The following is a 7904-nucleotide window of genomic DNA, read 5'->3' as shown; positions in this document are numbered from 1 at the left end:
GAAGAAGGTGAAGGCTCTTAGGAGCGATAATGGTGGTGAATACATCTCGGACGAGTTCAAGGATTTCTGCAAGGCAGAAGGGATTCGTAGAGAGCTCATAGCTCCCCATAACCCACAACAGAATGGGGTAGCTGAGCGGAAGAATAGAACGACTGTGGGTGCTGCACGGGCAATGTTGCATGATCAGGGCCTACCCCTTCACTTGTGGGCGGAAGCATGCAATACATCAGTTTATGTGCAGAACCGTTGTCCTCATAGGATACTTGGCATGAGTACACCTGAGGAGACTTATTCTAGTAAGAAGCCTGATCTTTCTCATTTGAGGATTTTTGGTGCTACCGTTTACATGCATGTGACGAAGGATGCCAGGAAGAAGTTGGAGCCGACCGCAGAGGTTGGGATATTTGTGGGGTACATTGATACGCCCCACAACTATTGTGTGTATTTTCCAGACAGTGGTAAAAATGTTGTGCGACGGGATATAAAAATTCAGGAGGAGAAAGCCATGAAGTGTTTGCTTGAGAGGGAGCTAGACTTGCATGCAGATGAGGAGCTATTAGTTCCTAAGGATGAGATTCGGGACGTGGATCAGCCACAGGACGAGGTTCATGGAGTGGAAGAGACCACTCATGCAGCGCCAACCATCAGAGGGCGAAAGCGCTTGACAGAAGCTGAGCGACTGGCTCAAGATGCAGAGAAAGTTGTAGGACCACCTACAGCCCAACGCAGGCAGAGACAGTCACCTGATCAGTACACTGGATACATGGCTCTGATGAGCAATTTTGTTGTGACTGAGCCATCCTCTTTCGAGGAATCTATGGAGGATCCCGCATGGGTAGACGCCATGGTGGAAGAGTATGATTCTATTGTCAAAAACAGTGCATGGGAGATTGTTCCTAGACCAGAAGGGAAATCAGTGGTGGGTTCGAGATGGATCTACAAGGTCAAGCAGGCAGCTGACGGGAGTGTGGAGAAGTACAAGGCAAGATTTGTTGCCCGAGGCTTTTCACAGATAGAGGGGATCGATTATGAGGAGACCTTTGCACCTGTCGCAAGATATTATTTCATACGGACGATTCTTGCTCTCTCAGCGCAAATGGGATGACACATTCATCAGATGGATGTGAAGACTGCGTTCCTCAATGGAGTCATTGAGGAGGAGGTGTACATTGACCAGCCCGAAGGCTTTGAGGTCTTCAGCAGCGAGTCGCATGTGTGCAGGCTCAAGAGAGTGTTGTATGGGTTGAAGCAAGCACCACGTGCTTGGTACACACGGATAGACAGTTATTTCACAGGACTTGGATTCTCCAAGAGCGAGGCGGATCCTAACCTATACCAGATTATGGTGGAGGGTAAGTTGCTTATCATTGTACTGTATGTTGATGATTTGATTCTAACGAGTGATGAGTTGTTGATACTGTCATGCAAGAAGGATCTTGCTACAGAGTTTGAGATGAAGGACTTGGGCCTCCTTCACTATTTCCTAGGATTGGAAATATGGAAACGCAGTGGTGGACTGTTTGTTTCTCAGGGCAAGTATGCTCGGGAGATATTGGAGAAGTTCAACATGCATGGCTGCAAGCCTGTTGATACTCCTCTTCCTGGAGGTTGGAGGAAGGAGGATGCCACTTCGGGAGAAGAAGTGGATGCCACTGTTTATCGACAGTTGGTGGGGTCGTTGATGTATTTGGTCAATACACGACCTGATATATGCTATGCAGTTAACCAGCTTTCACAAGCTATGGTTAAGCCTACCAAGCTCTTCTGGAAGGCGGGCAAGCATGTATTGCGCTACTTGAGAGGCACATCGGGATATGGTTTGTGGTACAGACAGGAGGATGAGGTGAAGCTATGTGGCTTCATGGATGCAGATTGGGCAGGGAGCCCAACGAATAGAAAGAGCACATCAAGAGGGGCCTTCAGTATTGGATCGACAGCAGTTTCTTGGTACAGTAGGAAGCAGAGATTCGTGGCACTCAGTTCAGCAGAGGCTGAGTATATGGTAGCAAGTTTGGTTGCATGCGAGGCTATATGGATGAGGAAGATCCTGGTTGGTTTGTTCAGTTCTCATTTGGATCCTACTGTGATTTACTGTGATAACCAGAGTTGCATTAAACTCTCGGCTAATCCTGTATTTCATGATAGATATAAGCATATTGACATCAGGTACCATCATATCAGAGGTTGTGTGCAGCGGAGGATCATGTTGCTTTCATACATTCCAACGGAGGATCAGGATGCTGATATTCTGACGAAGGCTCTCACCAGGAGCAAATTCGAGTACCACCGAGGCAGGATAGGGGTTGCTGATAATCCATATCTTGTAGAGAGGGAGTGTTGAGATTGCAACAAGATGATGGAGCTTAGTGAAAAGAGTCGCCTTCACTAAGTGGGCCCGTAGGCAAATTATGGCACAAGTTCTATTTTTGATCACAGTGTGGATGATCACAGTGTGGGTGACCACAGTGTGAGTGATCACAATGTGGGTGACCAAAGTGTGGGTGATCAAAGTCTATTTTTAGACTGGCTGTCAAAAATAGAAAAGTCAAATACTATTGTCTCATAATAATATTTGGAATATAAACTTGATCTTATTCTCTTGGAGCACTTCAGTTTGAGCTACAGATGTGGCCCATGCAGCTGTCAGAAGGAAGTACGCTTTTCTTATGAGTCAGTTGAGTTGTTGCATGCATGACTTCAGTTAGAACTCAATCAGTTGAGTTTGGTGGAGTTGATTGTGGAGTTGATGGAGTTGTGTTCAGTTTGACTTGGTTAAACTAGTTGTAGTTAGTCTAACTGCAGATAGACTAATGATGAGTTGTTAAACTAATTATTAACTCATAATACAACTATAGAATACATCAGTTAACTCAGTTGCATGTCAGTGCATGTTCAGTTCAACAGGGACAGGTGTTAGAGAATCAGATTGCTATCAGTTGTGACTATAGTTGTGCATCAGATCTTGCACAATCAAGGGATTGAGTATGCCAATGAGTTTGCTTATGTATTTGCCCAGTTTGTAGCTTCTGCTCACGTCTTACACATTGTGAGTGATTCTTTGGAGGTGAAATACGAGTTTGGTAGACCATTCTCATTCAATTCTTGAGCAGGTATTGAGAAGTGGAGGCAGGAAAGCAGTGGGATAGATTTGGAGATCAGATCTTAGCTGTATTGTGTGTAACAGGTGGAGCTGGTACTGGATTGCTTGTGATAAGCATTGTACTTTGTAATGTTACATGGTCTCAATCATTAATATACAGATAGTGTGGGGTTTTTAGCGAGATGCTTTCCCCGGGTTACATACTGTGTTAATGTGTGAATGCTCTTGATGTTTTATTGTTATTGATGCTGCTATATTGATGATCAACGTAGAGGAGCTTATGTATTGTGTATGTATTCCGCAATAGTACATGATCAGGATAATCTCTGTTGAATATGTGTTAAATTATTCAAAATTTCTACAGATTGATTAATTAACTAGATGATCACTAACTTACATTGTTGTCCCACTGCACAACTAACCTTTCACTAGTTCCTCCAACTGTTAGAACTAGTTTAATTGAACTCAACTAGATATAACTGAACTTGATTACTAAAATTTAGCAATCACACATGCATAACTGAAATCCAAGCCCTCTAACTCGAATTTACTGAGTTAACTGAGTGAAAAGAGCCATGTCAGACAAGTTAATTGCGTCGAAGTTGTTTGCTGATGTGGAAATTCAAATTTTCTCAATTTGACTAAGGCAAAGTCAAATTGAGATGTTCTTACTACACTTCTCAACAATTTAGACATAAAATCCTGTGCGAGACATACCAACTCATCGAGAAAAATTAGAAAAACTTGAACAATGATATATAGATAGAAAAACACCATTTTACATACATTTCCCAAGCACAACAAACACAGTGCGTGCGGCTGCGACCAAAAGTGTCGTTTTACAACAAGAAAAGGTGTTACGACCATGAAATGCACTAGATATATTCTAATCAACGTGACAACGCATGACGATGATCAAGAACACTTGAAACATATAGAATGATTTGAATCGAAACTCAAAGAGCAAGGAGACACTAGATACGGCAGTGAAGTAGGCTCCAAAATTTGAATGTAGTGAAATTTTAGAGGGTGTTGTAGCAACGACAACAAATCCATGGTAGTTCAAATGAGGAACATAAAATTCCTCTGATGGCTAGTTGCTACAATAATTTATTTTTTATTTTTTGATAATTTACAAAAAAACCTTTAATTGGACCATCATTTGAAGGTGTTAGTGTAGTCTTTGCACAATAAAATTCCATGTGGGTAACTACTTCATAGATTTTTGGGGATCATTTTTTGGATACAATTACAATATTCATGCCATGATTTTTAGATATTTGTGCAATGATTTTTAATTGTTAAGCTTTGCAGGAAAACCACCATAATTTAAAATCCTCTAAAATAAGAATAACAAAAACCCATTTTAACAGTGTTTTTGGATATCCTTTTTCCCTACATCTACGAAATTCCTACCAATTACAACTCAAACTCAAATTTGATGGAACCATCAGATAATTCTGAGTTAATTAAGACATAATGATCTTATATCTAATTTTTTTGAGATCATAATTTTTAACTTAAATGGCAAGGTCAAAGCTTCCATGTAACACTTGTTGAACATCACATTCAAGTGATTTATAAGTTCCAAAGTTTATAAAAATACTTATGTGGTTTTGAAATATTTATATTAATTGTGAGGAATGATGACATTTTTTACAATCATAAGAGATATTTATTTGCTATTTTTTGAAAATTTGAAGAGAGTAGTGAAACATGGCATTGTTTAAACTTATAGCAAACTTCTCCTAATTGTTGAAATCTAAAGACAAAGGAAGTTAAGCTTTTAATCAATTTAGAAATCTAATCAATTTTGTGAAAATATAAATCTATTCAAAATAGGGAAATCTCCTTTGGACCATTTTTCAATCATACACAAAATTTTGATTATATTTCAAATTTCTGTTAAATACTTTCCAAATTTCAAAATTTATCTTTAAAAATTGAATCATTTTATTACACTATTAAATTGGTATATCTCAAATTTTTGTTAAATACTTTCCAAATTTATCTTTTTACCCAGAGTCCTTTGTTACCCAGAATCTTTTGTTACGATATTAATTTGAAACCTTGAAACCTATACACTTATATATTAAAATCTATATTCATATTTTCTTTCGAAAAAAGTCAATTAGTATATTTACATCACAAGAGAATGTCAATTGCTATATTTACCATATTTACAGCGCAAGTGTTCTTCAGAAAGCTATATCTCTTGAAATGGTTTGTTGCTCCAACCTTGTCAACACTTACTTCTTTATTAAAATCACCAAACTCAAACTTCCACTAAGCACTTTGATTTTTTCGTTGCTATTAGCACAAAATTTGCAATCGATTTAATTAATTACCTTGAACTTACAGTTGATGTAGAATTAGGCATCCAACTTTATGGTTAGTTGATGCACAAAGTCTACAATCAACCTAAAAAAAATATAGAAACTAGACAGAATTTATAATCAAAATTAAAATACAAACGGGTTGTTTTTTAAAATCTAAAAAGCCTCTGAACTTGAAAAAATTGTGAGACCTAACAAATCATTGAAGAAAGAAGCTCAAATATCTGGATCTCTCTTTTCGCTATGCTTCCACGACTTTTATATCCATATAAGCTACCCTCTATTATTTCCCTTCACTGTTGTTGCTCCTGCGTGTGTATAACCGTCATCGATTAATTGATTTTGTAAGGTTATTTCATTGCATTTCCTTATACGAGATATGTTCAATTACCCCTGCTAAATTGTGCATCAGATGTACATCTATGACAATTCAGCCTGTTCTTCCATTTTAAGGACTAACCAAAAGCTCTATTGCTTCTTTCTTTTCTTAAACAAACAATGTGTGTAACATGTGCCAAAGTCTATAGTCTTGTGAACACGGATGGCGTGTAGCTTGGTCATAGAAATAAATATGAGGTTAATTGAATGAAACAAGAATCGTGAAAAAGAATCATTGGACCAACTCCGATGTGCAAAAATGAATGTATGTGTTTATATTAAAAATAAAAATAAAAATAAATAAATAAAATGAATGTAAGTGTTTATATATAGAAAATTGGAGAATTCAGGCTTCCCACTACTTGATGATCAAAATATAGGTCGAAGTCATTTTAAATTCCAACTCTCAAGTTGGGTCAGAGGGTTGTTATCAAGGTTTCTTTTTTATGGCAGTCATCCCTCACCTCATCTACACTAATTTTTTGTCTTGCAAAAATGTCTGAGATGTACTATCATCACACTAATATCATCTTGAGATTTTCTGGTTAACGCTACTTCTACCAGCTTTTTGCAAGCAGCTATAGGGCCGCCTCCTAAAGGCGTCAAATTAGGCTCTTTCTCGATGCAGAAAGGCCTGGCAATATCCACTGCTTCTTGATTACTGACCATATTCCACAACCCATCTGATGCCAAAATTAAAAACTCGCAATCAGATGTTATTTCAATCTTTCTCGTCTCTGGTTCGGCCGTTATCCATTGTTTCATGTGTGAGTCGCCTATGGCCCTAGATACAGCTAGAGACCCTTGAACTCGCCAAACCCCATGGCGGAGGTCCACAATTCCACCCAAACTCTCTATCCGTTGTCGCACGTCCTCCCTTCCAGCTTGATGATCACATGTAAGTGCTTCAGAAGATCCGTTTCTGCTAATAACTACTCGACAATCCCCAGCATTGGCAACCACTAAGTTACCATCTATAGTCAGAGCAGTTGCACAATCAGCACCGCCGCTGGCATTCTGCTTCAAAATCTCTGCGTCTGTTTTTAGGTACCCAGCTCTAACAGCTTCTTCGAGAAGGTTCTCTGTTTCGTCTTTCATGCCCAGCATAGCATCCACAATATTGTGCCCAATATTTTCGGCAGCGAAATCTGAAGCTTTCCGACCGCTATGACCATCGAAGATGCCGAAGAAGGCCTGTTTGGAATCGCCATGAACATTGAGAATGGCCTTGTGGGTGTCCTCCATCAATTCTCGCCGACCCTTTTTGCTTGAAACCGCATAATGAAGACCCTGCACATTGACCTCCATCGCCTGCTCTACTGCTGAGAACAGCGAACCTATGCCGGGCAACTGGGGCGGAATATCCAGCCTCTGCGGGCGTTTCCTCTTTAGTGAAGGCGAAGGGCACTTGCGGGCAATCGAACCATTCTCCTCCGGGACATTGACACTGAGAGAGACCGCCCTCATGACCGGACTCTTCCCGCTGTCGCTCCACAGAATATTCTCGCTTCTGTTAGTCAGCACAGGACTCAGCCCATCGCGCACAAAACTATCCTGGATCTCGCTGGTACGGGGCGTTTGGAAACTATGATTCCAATGGGAACTTGCCCATACTCCAATGTCAGAATCGCGTATAGAGGGGGACTTGCAGGACCCCAAGAGCGAGGGGGAATTCCCTGCTACAAGGCAAGCCATTTTCAGAATCTATGGATGCTGCTGCTACTGTGGATGGTGGGGGCAAAGCTTGTTGTTGCTTTCGGAAACCTTAAGCAGCAATGAATAAATCCCCCTTTTTGCAGCTTTCCCTGTCTGTTGTTACAATTGAATTGAATGTCTCGCTCCGAGATCGTCAGAGGCTGTGGATCGTAGGTGCTCTACTATGAGTATTCATATTGAACTCGAGCGTTGAAATCGAATCCAAATTCCAGTTGTGTCGTTGGTCAACACCCCCAGTACGCGAATCGGCCACGGAGATGTGAATTACAATCCGTAATACCAGCGTGTCTGCGGTGGAATAGGATGTAATCCTTACTGCGTTTCTTTAGTGAGATGACGTGTCACATGAGAAGAGGAAGGGTTTTGTTAGGGCA

At 40.4% G+C, this 7904-nt stretch overlaps 1 pseudogene; it reads right to left on the bottom strand.

Moving 5' to 3' along the window:
• Positions 1-6116: 6116 nt before the first annotated feature.
• LOC149203017 (putative protein phosphatase 2C 53 pseudogene) lies at positions 6117-7509 on the bottom strand (annotated as a pseudogene).
• Positions 7510-7904: the final 395 nt, after the last annotated feature.

The sequence above is a fragment of the Pinus tabuliformis genome, chromosome 2_1 (genome assembly GCF_031772625.1).
Source record: "Pinus tabuliformis cultivar Carrire ecotype Pingquan chromosome 2_1, CPIR1, whole genome shotgun sequence".
In the NCBI taxonomy this organism is placed as follows: domain Eukaryota; kingdom Viridiplantae; phylum Streptophyta; class Pinopsida; order Pinales; family Pinaceae; genus Pinus; species Pinus tabuliformis.
This window is presented reverse-complemented; position numbering and strand designations above follow the sequence as displayed.